The sequence below is a fragment of the Mastacembelus armatus genome, unplaced genomic scaffold (assembly GCF_900324485.2).
Source record: "Mastacembelus armatus unplaced genomic scaffold, fMasArm1.2, whole genome shotgun sequence".
Lineage (NCBI taxonomy): Eukaryota > Metazoa > Chordata > Actinopteri > Synbranchiformes > Mastacembelidae > Mastacembelus > Mastacembelus armatus.
This window is the reverse complement of record NW_022872898.1, coordinates 66,494-79,482: the sequence shown is the minus strand read 5'-3', so window position 1 is coordinate 79,482 and position 12,989 is coordinate 66,494. Positions and strand designations below refer to the sequence as shown.

General features: G+C 41.1%; 3 non-coding genes across 3 annotated transcripts; 2 read left to right on the top strand and 1 right to left on the bottom strand.

Moving 5' to 3' along the window:
- The first annotated feature begins 5,742 nt into the window (after positions 1-5,742).
- Positions 5,743-5,815, top strand: trnak-cuu (transfer RNA lysine (anticodon CUU)). The gene has a single exon. It is a non-coding gene; the product is annotated as a tRNA-Lys (tRNA).
- Positions 5,816-8,761: 2,946 nt separating this feature from the next.
- Positions 8,762-8,834, bottom strand: trnav-aac (transfer RNA valine (anticodon AAC)). The gene has a single exon. It is a non-coding gene; the product is annotated as a tRNA-Val (tRNA).
- Positions 8,835-12,697: 3,863 nt separating this feature from the next.
- Positions 12,698-12,770, top strand: trnav-cac (transfer RNA valine (anticodon CAC)). The gene has a single exon. It is a non-coding gene; the product is annotated as a tRNA-Val (tRNA).
- The last annotated feature ends 219 nt before the right edge of the window (positions 12,771-12,989 follow it).

Here is a 12,989-nt window from a genome sequence, read left to right as displayed (position 1 = left end):
TTTAGTTCCAGGGAAGAACCAACGAGATGAAGAGCCCATCATACTTAACCAGTTCAATGAAGGCAGCACCAACCAACTGCTGCGACATTAAGGTGAAGCAAGTGAAAGTGAAAGTGACTTATATGGCCAAGTACGGTGAGTATTTGTGCTTTTTTAACCCACCCAAGTGCACACACACACACCACACATGCATGTAACACACAACACACACACACACACCCAACCCCCAAATTAATAGTTAATTACTGTATTACTTTACTAATACTTTATGAATTACTATTAATAAATATAATTTAATAATCTCAAATTTAATAACTGCTGTAACAACTGAATTTCCCCTTCGGGATTAATAAAGTACTTCTTCTTCAATAAAAGTAACTTGAAGTCAGAATTTGCCAGGGGTATGAATAATTTTGGGCTTGACTGTATGTGTGTTTCCTTTGGGAAACTACATATGGATAACTAGCGAGGACAAACATTAAAAAACAGGAACATATAGGATTGCAGTAAGACACAGGGAAGTCTGAGACTGTTGAGATCTAACCGCTGATGAGATACTCTTTTTTGTTTTTTGACAGTTTTAAACAACATTGATTCAGCTGAGTTTTTACAGGTTGGTGTCACTGTCTTAAAGTCCATGAGGTGGTCACAATATCTGTAAACTGTCGGTATTTAAACCAAACAAGCAGAAAAAGTCCAAAAATGCCTTTACAAAAAGGGTTCAGGACTTGCCCTTCAGACCACAGTCTAAGGCAGGAAAACTCAACATTCCCCCATGACTGACCCCGTACAAACTGCAGGCCTCTCAGACAAACGCTGGAATTTTACATGACACCTCACAGCCATTGGACCCTCCCTTACATCTGCAAATGCAGGATGAGGATTGTCCAGCAGATGTGACCATTTCTGACTGTGTCGGTGCTTCCACACAGTCACTCATTTTTGCTTCATACTGATTCAGAGCAAGGGCATCACTTTGGATGAGTGGTTAACATTGTTGCCTCACAGCAAGAAGGCTCAGGCTGGTTAGAAACCTGGTGGGGGTCTTTCTGTGTTGAGGTTGCATATCATCCACATGCTTGTGTGGAGCTACTCTGGTTTCCTCCCACAGTCCAAAAACATGTATGTCAGGTGCACATCAACATCTTACTGTTCTCAAAACATCCAATCATAAAAGGAGGAACTTTCTTCTTTTTATACCAGAACCTGATATAAAAAGGTCAGACCTCACACAGGGCTTCTTCTCAATGCCCATCTGAAATCATGTGCAGTCATATGTATTGTGCTTTGTTTAGACAGTCAGTGGCGTAATAGGTCAGTGCATTCGGCTGTTAACTGAAAGGTTGGTGGTTCAAGTCGAGCCAGGGAGGTCTTCCTTCTGGTGATTCCTCTTTATTCAGAGTTTGCCCATAAATGAGTTGAAAGTCAAGAAGTCATACCTACAAACTAATAGCATAGCTTTGATGGTGAAGTATTAAAGTCATTCCCTTCTCAATCATTCCAGTGTTTCTGTGTTACAAGTCTTCAAGTGCCTTTATTTGACTGAAACAACGGTGGTTTGAGCTCAACCAGGTCAGCTGTACTTTGTCATGGCAGCATGTTTATCTATTCAGTTATTCTCAAAGCTTTACAGAAGAGGATTATGGGCACTGTGATATTTGTCTGAGGGAAAGAGTCACAATTCAGAGACAAAGAAGAATTCTGAGAAGAAAGTCAGCTAGAGAAAAAAAAAAACAAATTATCAAAGGTTGAGTCGTGGCAATTGGACTTTCAGTTCCAGTTTATCTCTGTCAGATAAATTGCAGGTTCCAGTCCAACTTTCTCTTAGACTAATGAAGCCACCTGGATGGGTGGTGAAACGTTGAGGCCTTAAAACTGAAAGTCCATTTGCTATGACTCAACCTTTAGATTCTTAGTAATGTTAACATAGTATATAGACACTTGGTTGTAGAGGAATAGATGTTATAGTTAATTTTATGGCTGATTAGTCAATAATGAAGTTTTCTGACACTTGGGTTTGAAGTAAAGCTATAGTAACATCAGCTCTGAATGGAACCCCCACATCCCCAACACACCGTTTCTTCCCAACTGTGTCATTGTGTCAGTATCATAATCTAAACGTATAGCAAAGGATGGTTTCGATCCACCGGCCTCTGGGACCAGGACCACTACAGCAGTGGGATGATAAACGAGAACCAGGACCCGAATTTTATTCACCAAGACCACTACAAGAATGAATTTAACCATGTAAAGCCCACTGTTGCAGAATTACAACATCACTTTTAACAATTCTAAAATTCAATTCTTCTGTTGTTTGTCCTCACAATGCTATTGGATAGAAGAGGTGTTTATAAGTGGGAGAGGAAGCTTTGATGTCTGAGTGGTAGGGAACCACAACATCCATCCATCTTCTGTACCCACTTTTTCCTGAAAGCCAGGGTCACGGGGATCTGCTGGAGCCTATCCCAGCTCTCTCTCGGGTGAAAGGCAGGGTGTTACGCCCCAGCCTAGGGGTTGCCGGAGCGTAACACGATTGTGGAGTTTTCCTCCAAACCTCTTCCACTCTCAACAAACACGAACTGGACGAACTACAATTAACAAGAATATTTATTCTGTTTAAACACAGAATACAATACAGAATGTTCAGCACAAACAAAACGCTAATTTAGCCCTACTCAAACAAAACGCTCCGTGAGCCCTACGATATCAATCAAACAAAAGATCAAAATAACAAAAACGCTAAACAGCCCTATAATAGCTAATCAAAAGAAATAACACAAAATCACAGGTCGCTAGCCTGGAAACTCCTAAAACAAACCGGAGAAAACAAAACACAAACGTAACCTAAATCTCTAAGTATTTCTAATCTAAATAACGAAAGTCCTATCATTAACACTACCTACAAAACGAAACAAAACCTAATATCTAACTAACTAACTAACTCGAAGTCGAAATCTCTAGCAAAGTAGTTGGGAATGGCAAAGGTGGGAGAATAGCTCTCTCGAACAGCAATCCGTGGGCTTCTTATAGTCCTTCCGGGAAGTGTTGGACCAATCCCGGAAGTCCAATCCACGGGCTTCCTACGTCCACGCCCACTCCATCCTCCGTCACACCCACACACATACACACGTAATGGGGAGGGTCAATAACACACAACCATACACACATAATGACCCATAGGGTCATAACAAGGGGTACACCCTGGACAGGTCACCAGTCCATCACAGGGCCACATAGAGACACGCAAAGACAGACAACCTCACACACTCACACTCACTCCTACGGGCAATTCAGATTCACCAATTAACCTAACATGCATGTTTTCGGACTGTGGGAGGAAACCCGGAGTAAACCCACACAAGCACGGGGAGAACATGCAAACTCCACACAGAAAGGCCAGGTTGCAAACCCACTACGGTCTTGCTGTGAGGCAACAGTGCTAACCACTCATCCACCATGCTGCCCAGAATCACAACATCTGCACTGTCAAATGGTACGACAACAGAGCGGTCACACTTGTGTCATCCTTTGCTGGACCTGAACCTGTGCAGAAGATTCAGCGATTCAGCTACCAAACCCCTCATTGATGTTGAGAGGTCTTACATTGTTGGTACCTACAACAAACACATGGGAGGTGTGGATTTGTTGGACTCATTTGCTACCAAGTACAAGTTCTTCATGAAATCCCACCGCTGGTACATTTACATCTTCTGGAACACCATCATCCTTGCTGTGATTAATGCCTGGCTCCTCTACAAGTGGGACTGTAAAGCTCTGAAGATGACTAAGAAAATCTGAGAGGTCAATTTATTTTCAATTTTTTCTATATTTGTGTCTTAGGGCTAAATGAATAGGGTAAGGAGAGAACTTCAGAGATCAAAAAATCAAAAAAATGTGGTACATAAAGACATGTTCTTATGTCATTGTGCCTTTTTGTGATTTCAGTGCAAAACCATGTGGTATTAATACTACATATATAATACTACTTACTACTAATATTGTGTTATAATATGCAATGTAAACCAATACACCAGGTCTCAGATTGTGTTACTCTTTTTTTTACATTTTTGTAAATAGAAACAGCAACAGACTAACTCAGCAACACAACAGTCATCCAGGCCAGGTAGCTCCTTCAGCAACAACAGAGACTGACTGTTACACACTGAATGTATGTCTGTATAAATATAAACCTGTCAATACAAATGCTACAAATCAGATTTTATGTGAAAGACAGTCAGTCTATATGTGTCTATGTACAACAGCCTCATGGTTATATCTGTGTTGCCAAGTCTTGAGTATGACAGGCTTCTTTTGGAACAAACTTCCAGCCTTCCCCTTTGCTGCTGATGAGACATGTTCAGTAGCAGCCTCTGTCCACATGTTGGATTCAGTGAAATCCCCTCAGATATTTTTAATTACATGCACTGTATCTAAAAACTGACTTCATTATAGCTACATCTATTTTTATAGCTAAACTATCAATAAAACCATGAGCTTACCAGTTTCCAGCTGCAGTTTGAGTCTAAGTCTTGACTCTCAACAACAGAGAGTGACAGTCACAGAGACTGTTACCCACTGAATGTGTCTGTATAAATATAAACCTGTCAATACAAATGCTACAAATCAGATTTTATGTGAAGGACAGCCAGTCTATATGTGTCTGTTATAAATATAGGTTATAACTTCTGAGTAGTTTTCAAATAAAACAAAAACCCCGTAAAAAGATATAAAAGGAGTCTACACAGCAGAGGTGTCTGAGGTGGTTTCATTTAAGTGTTTGTGATGTTGAAAGTTTCAGACTCCAACAGTTAGTCAGTTAGTCCAAATGATAGCTTACTGTGGGTCCCAACCTGTTTCACGGAGACAAGTCAATCTACAGTCTAATACATATGTGTTCAACATACACATACCTTGTTGTTTTTCTCACCAAGTTTACTACTGCTCAAAGAAGAATGGGCTCGTCCAGGACTTGAACCCGGGAGAGAATCATACCTCTAGACCAACAAGCCACATGCTGCTAAACAATTCTCTGTTTAGCAGCATTTATGTTCATATTTAGGTTTATATTTATACAGACATACATTCAGTGTGTAACAGTCAGTCTCTGTTGTTGCCGAAGGAGCTACCTGGCCTGGATGACTGTTGCAGTCAGCTCACCTCAGTTAGCAGTTAGCTCATTATTTTGCAGTTGTATTTCATTTCACAGTGGTCTATAAATGGGATCACAAAAGATTTAACATCATCAGCAAATGACATAGCACTTTATTACACAGATACATTTTTACTGGAGACTTTAGTATAAATACTGTTCTGCAATAGTAACAGTCTACTTACAGTCTAATGTTACTGCACTGATTCATAAACTGTCACCATGGAACAACCATATGAACATAATTCAAGTGAGACACTGATACAACTGAGCTCAGCCCTATAACTGTGATTAGTTTTATGACTGGAATAAAACATCCCAGGGTCCCAGGGATCTACTGGAGCCTATCCCAGCTCTCTTCAGGTGAAAGGCAGGGGTACACACTGGACATGTCACCAGTCCATCACATGGTCACATATAGACAGACAATGGGCAATTTAGAATCACCAGTCAACCTGACATACATTTTGACTGTGGGAGGAAACCAGAGTACCCACCAGCATGAAAACTCCACACATAAAGGCCACTGCAGGGTTTGCTGTGACACAACAGTTCCAACCACTCATCCACCATGCTGTCCAGTTGGTGTCCAAGCCTGACTAGCTCAGTCGGTAGAGCATGAGACTCTTAATCTCAGGGTCGTGGGTTCGATCCCCACGTTGGGCGGTGGTTCCTTTAAAAAGGATGTTCATAACTTAATTCAAGGAAAATTGAATAAGAACATGTTCTGAGCTTTGAGAGTGAAAGGAAAAAAGCAGTAAACACCAGGTTTCCTCTGTAAACTGTGCAGTTACCTTTTCAACAAATAATAAAACAGCAGGTATTGAAACATAATGTTCTATGTCTGGAAATTCCCCCTAGTCTGTGTTTCAATCTGGAAACATTTATGATACAGTCACTCATCTATATTTATTTAATGACACTGAAACACCTTCTCCTATTACCCCCCTGAAGTCACATCACCTCTTCTCAACACATGGAGCTCTCCTGTAGAATCACCACCACCCAAAGTGGGGCTCAAACCTAACCCTAACCCTGAGATTAAGAATATCATGCTCTACTGACTGAGCTAGCCAGGCTGTGTATAACACACATTTAACTGTAAATGTGGTATACTTGGATCCACCTATGTTCTGCCAATTGACTATTAGGTTAATGCAGAATATCTTTGCATTAACCTGATTCAATGTTGTTTCTGTTACATGTACATATTCAAGTAGAAAATGACTTTACAAAGAGAGAGACAGAGAATGTTATCAAAGTACAGGATAGAAATCAATACATGAAAACATCTGTCAGGACTCAGGAGTGAGATTTGAACCCACACCTCCACCTGGAGACCAGAATGCCCTGTTCATAGGAAGGAACAAAACCTTGAGTCTGGCACCTTAGACCACACTGTTTCTGTTTAGATTCTCTTCTTGTCTCCTCCCTACATGCTCCTGTTTCATAAAGAAGATTCATGTTTGTCAAACTCCTTTTCAGAGCTGCACTTCTTTAACACGCTGGTCTCATGTCTCAAGTTGGGACTGTTTTCTATCCAGATGAGGATATTTGTTGTAGAGCAGCATGTTGTGAAAGCATCACAGGTTTGATGGAGAATGTGAGAATTGGACCAGAAAATCTTTCAGTTTTACACTGGTCTTTGCTGTCTCTAGTGCAGGTTTAGCCATCCCTAGGTCCTTGAAAGCCACTGGCTTGCTTGTTTTCCAACTATCCCTGCCTTATGCCTACCCACTGCTGATCAACTGATTCAGATGTGTTCAGACAATCAAGTTAAACCTGAAGAGCAGGGACCACTGGGGAAACAAGGAGTGATGTGTATCTCAATGACCAGGCCTGGCTTTCTTTTCTCTAGGAGACTGTATGTGACTCCACCTCTGATGATTAGTCATGGTGATAGAGTACTGAACTGCTTCCAGACCTACCTGGAAGCAGTTCAGCTGTCATGTGACCTGGTTAGGAAAAGGTAATGACAGTATTACCCAGACAATAACATCTGTGACTAGTAGCCAAACACACCTGTGGTCTATCTCTGTAGCAACAGTTCAACAGTGTCTGTTTTGGCACATAGGAAGAAAATTGTTAAAGAAAGAAGTGTCACACTAATATATAATATTTTTAGCAGGAAGGAAGAACTGAAGGAATTAAATATGAATTAGAAGAATAAAGAGGGAAGAATGAAACAGAACAAAGAAAAGTAAAATGGAGTAGGAGAGGACAGAGAAGGGTGAATAATAGAAATAAAGCTGTATACATAAATTTGTTTGTTTAATTTGTGTCTGACTTCAGATCAGAAGGTTGTGTATTCAAGTCACATTCGGTATCCTCTATGTTTGATATGTTATGTGCCTTGTTAACCACAGGTTATTCCACACTGAGGATCTCACCAATCAATAGCCTGAAGCCTTAGCCAAGCTGATACCAAAACTATAGGAGTATGTAGAATTCACTGCTTTAGATGACCAGTGAACACACTGGTCTTTGCAGTGGAGTGAACATACTGAAATCCACACAGTGATCATTAAAATGGAAGGCTAAGTAGACTAAGGCCTTACCTTATCTTGCTGTTGTTATCATAGGAGTCTGTAGATGTTACCAATGGTGTACAGATCATTAGGAGCATGCATTGATAGAAGTGAAACAGGAAGACGTTTATACAGTATACAGACACCAAAGAAACAATTTCTGAGCTGCAACATGGCAGTGTAAAACACAGAATCAGAACATGAATTTAATCGATCAGGACCACTACAACAGCAGGATGAAGGTAGAGAAGCAGGACTCAGATTATATCGACCAGGACCACTATAAAACCGGACTAAAAGAGGAGGAAGATGATCTGGTATTCGTCCACCAGGATGGCTATCTGTGGGGAATAAAGGAGGAGAAACAGCAGCAGACTCTGTCTACTACAACTACAACAAAACCGAAATTAAAGAGGGGGATCAGGACCTGGAATTCATTGACCATGACCAGTGGAAGAGCAGAATAAAAGAGGAGAATCAAGATCAAGATTTAACCGACCCGGACCACAGAAGCAACGACCCCGCCAGCAGGAACGAGGAGGTCCAGTCCTTTGTTCCCAGCGATAAACAGTTCAGTGTTCAGGACTTAATCGATAGAAAATGCTTCCTGTCACTGAATTAGTCTGGAATCTCTTCAGTAGAGATCAGTTTTCAAGGGGCCATGACACATGCAGTAGTGTTGATATGCTAGTGAATGATATGTTGTCATTCAAATTTTGTGTATTTCAGTTGTTTTAAGAGTCACGATGGTCAGATGGTCACGATTAAGACCACTCCACAGATTTTCTGATCAGTGTCCTGCACTCTGACTTCTTTCAGGTGCACTGACATGAGCTTCTCTGAGGACGCTGAGCAGGGAGAGATGGAAACACAGTTCACACTGCCTAGTTTTTGAAATACAGTAGCACTCACTGTCCTCACATTCATGAGGACAGTGAGTGCAGGTTATATTGATGCAGGGTCCCAGCTAATCCTTTAGTAACTCAGCACATCAAATGGAGCTACAAAGAGGTTGGGTCACAGCTACCTTTGGTCAGCTCAGGCTGAGATCTCTGAGACTGAGATAGAGTCAGTGCAAAAACTGTGTTTCAGCCTGGTTTCGAACCAGGGACCTTTTGCGTGTTAGGCAAACGTGATGACCACTACACTACAGAAACTGACACAACAAAAAAACAAACAGCAAAGCCAATTGTAGTAAGTGGTCCTGTCAATGGCTTTATTCTTTTCCAGTTCTTTTAAACAGTCAATCACCTTTCTCTTGTAGATGCTGGTGGGGTCCCTTATTTGCTTTTCGTATGTCTGTTGGTCTTCCAAGAGAGAGATTATTTTCTCATGATACTCTGTTGTGTTTAAAACCAATGTGCATCTCCCTTTGTCTGCTGGCAGGATGGTAATAGTCTCGTCCTTAGACAGGGAAGACATGGTCCTGCTCTCCTTGGTGGTGAGGTTGGGTGGTGGTGGCTTAGAACCTTGAGTGCTGCAATTACTTTTAGTCAGAGTTCCTCTGCTTCTGTGTTAGATAGGTCATTGTTGCGAATGGCAGATTCTGTGGCTTTAATAAAATCCACAACCGGAATATGTTTAGGCATGACTGCAAAGTTAAGTCCATTGGCTAGGACATCTCTCCCTGCTTGTGAGAGTTGCTTGTCTGAAAGGTTCTTAACTCATTTGTCCTTTGTGGCCTGAGTGGTTGTCCCATTTTCATTAGTTCTCTTTCCAGTTGTTAGGGTAGGGGAGCTCAGTGCACCGATGGTCCTCGGACAGTCTAGGCCTATAGCAGCATAACTAAGGGATGGTTCAGGGTTGCCTGAAGCCAGCCCTAACTATATGCTTTGTCAAAAAGGAAGGTTTTAAGTCTAGCCTTAAAAGTACAGAGAGTGTCTGCCTCCTGAACCCAGGCTGGGAGCTTGATAACTAAAGGCTCTGCCTCCCATTCTGCTTTTGGAAACTCTAGGAACCACAAGTAGACCTGCACACTGAGAGCGAAGTGGTCTATTGGGATAATATGGTACTATGAGGTCTTTAAGGTATGAAGGAGCTTGATTATGAAGGGATTTGTATGTGAGAAGAAGGATTTTAAATTCTATTTTGTATTTTACAGGGAGCCAATGAAGAGAAGCCAATATAGGAGAAATATGATCTCTCTTGCTAGTTCCTGTCAGGACTCTGGCTGCGGCATTCTGGTTACAGTAATCTAGCCTTGAGGTAACAAATGCATGGACTAGTTTTTCTGCATCATTTTGAGACAGGATGTTCCTAATTTTGGAAATGTTGCGCAGGTGAAAGAATGCGGCTCTAGAGATTTGTTTTATGTGTGAGTTAAAGGACATGTCCTGGTCAAAAATAACTCCAAGGTTTTTTACAGTAGTGCTGGAGGCCAGGGCTATGCCATCTAGAGTAGCTATAATTTTAGAAAAGTTATTTCTGAGATTTTTTGGCCCAAATATAATGACTTCTGTTTTCTCTGAGTTTAAAATTAAAAAGTTACTGGTCATCCAAGCCTTGATGTCAGTTAGACAGGCTTGAAGTCTGGTTGACTGGTTTGTGTTAACAGGTTTAATAGATAGATATAACTGAGTGTCATCTGCATAGCAGTGGTAATTAATAGAGTGCTTCCTAATGACATATCCTAAAGGAAGCATGTACAGGGTGAACAGAATCGGTCCTAGCACGGAGCCTTGTGGAACTCCATAACTAACTTTTGTTCGTGTGGAAGGTTCATCATGGACATGAACAAACTGGAATCTATCCGATAAATAGGATTGGAATCATTTTAACGCTGTTCCTCTGATACCAATCACATGCTCCAGTCTCTGTAATAAAATGTTGTGGTCAATGGTGTCGAATGCTGCACTGAGGTCTAGGAGGACAAGTATAGAAACAAGTCCATTATCTGAGGCTAAGAGAAGATCATTGGTAACTTTTGACAGTGCTGTTTCTGTACTATGATGTGCTCTAAATCCTGATTGAAAATCTTCAAATAGTTCATTCCTGTGTAAGTGGTCTGATAGCTGCTTAGCAACAGCTTTTTCTAGGATTTTAGAAATAAATGGCAGGCCATATGCAAGAGGGTGTGTCTGAGGATGAATAGTCATGTGATTTACCTGAGAACACAAAAGACGCACTGAACGACCAGACAAAGACGCGCATAATGAGCCTTTCAGTCAATGTAGCTGAGATGGGATTAGTGCAGCACAATACAACACAATGCGGAGCCAAACAATCCTCATTTGATTTAAAATCAGTGTTTTTTACTCTGAGGACAAGGTAAACTGTTTGTCTCTGTGTGGAATATAAGAAGCGCTTCTTCACGTGAGTAACGCGCCATCATCCAAATGCGCCAAAAAAGTGAGTAAATTCTATGATCAAGTTTGATGTTTTGTGTCATTTCTCGGGGGCGTGCACATATTTACCTGGTTCCCCTGAGATTATTTACATGTGAACAGTGAACAGAGTACAAGGCGGGGTCGCATTACCTGTAATGAGGTGAGTCCTGAACACTGACCTGTTCATTGCTGGGAACAGGGGACTGGACAACCTCATTCCTGTTGGTGGGGTCGTTACTTCTGTGGTCCGGGTCGGTTTTCCTTCCTTCCTGTTTCTTTGTTCTGATTTTTTTTTCTTTTCTTCTTCTTCTTCTTCTTCTTCTTCTTCTTCTTCTTCTTCTTCTTCTTCTTCTTCTTCTTCTTCTTCTTCTTTCTTTTTAATGGTGGTTGACAATCCAGCTTAAAGGTGCATTTGTGCCACCAACTGGACTGGAGTGTGGAACAGAGGTCTGACAAAAAACTATATTCTTTCAACAAAACCTATTTCTGTTAAAAAATCTATGATATATTTCTAAGTTAACCTTCCCAAGAAGACCCTCTAATGAAAAATCATCCTGTTTTATCTTCTTAAGTGCTGTTAATAGACAAAGGCTCTGCAGTCTAACAACACACGTTTAACTGTTTCTGACTTATTGCAATTCCTCCATAATCCTGTTGGATGCTTCCCATTGTTACGTAGTGTGTCTATTCTTAATACAGTTATGATGCTTTCTTCCTGTTGATTCCAGCCCCCAATTTTTCCTTTTCCTTCCTGTGTCTGTATACTGTATAAACATCTTCCTGTTTCACATCTATCCCAATGTACTTGCCAAATTTTGTTCGTTTCTGAACAGATAAATCACTTCAGCCTTACAAAGAGGAGCCTGTAATCCTATATCCTGTCTTTTCAAGGCTTGTTTAGCCAGTGCATCCACCTTCTCATTTCCCTCTAAACCCAACTGGAGTTTATGTTTTAGATGTTGCACCTTTAGCTTGTTGTATGTGGCCATTTAACTGCTCATTGTTTGAATTGTGTTTAATTTTCCTAAAATTTGTTTTGATGAGCTTTTAGCTGACTTTCTATTGATTATATGGATGTATTGAATGTGTATATTGCTACAAATGTCTCATGTAGCATGCATTGTAAAGACACAACACACAACCTTTGGATCACGAGTCAGACACACAACCACTGTGCTAGACAGCCTCCTGCTATGTAGTCCTTCTTTACTTTAAATCAGTGAGACCAAACAGGACATGCTACAGACGTGCACGCTCCTAATGATCTGTACACCACTGGTAACTTCTACAGACGCCTACAATAATAGCAGCAAGTTCAGGTAAGACCTTAATCTACTTAGCTTTCCATTTTAATGATCACTGTGTGAATTTCCCTGTGGTCCGTACACCACACTTTTGATGTTGTAACATTCTAAGAAGAAGCAAACACTTTGACCCTGACGTGAGTTGAACACACAACCTTCTGATCTGGAGTCAGTGAACTCTGTGGCGCTACCATTGCGCCACAGAGTTCACTGCAAAAAACTCCTGACAGTTAGTCATTGACACAAGCCCTTCAAGCCATTGACAGGACCACCTACTACAACTGGCTTTGCTGTTTACTCCATTCAAAAATATGCACAGAATTGGTGATGATACTGTAAAGCATCTCTGCACTAATGCACATGTCATATTGTTTGTTTCTGATTGCATCAGTTTCTGTAGTGTAGTGGTCATCACGTTTGCCTCACACGCAAAAGGTCCCTGGTTCGAAACCAGGTGGAAATATAGTTTCTTCACTGACTGCATCTCAGTCTCAGAAATTTCAGCCTGAACTGACCAAGGGTAGCTGTGACCCAACCTCTTTGTAGCTCCATTTGATGTGCTGAGTTACTAAAGGATTAGCTGGGACCCTGCATCAATATAACCTGCACTCACTGTCCTCATGAATGTGAGGACAGTGAGTGCTACGGTATTTCAAAAACTAGGCAGTGTGAACTGTGTTTC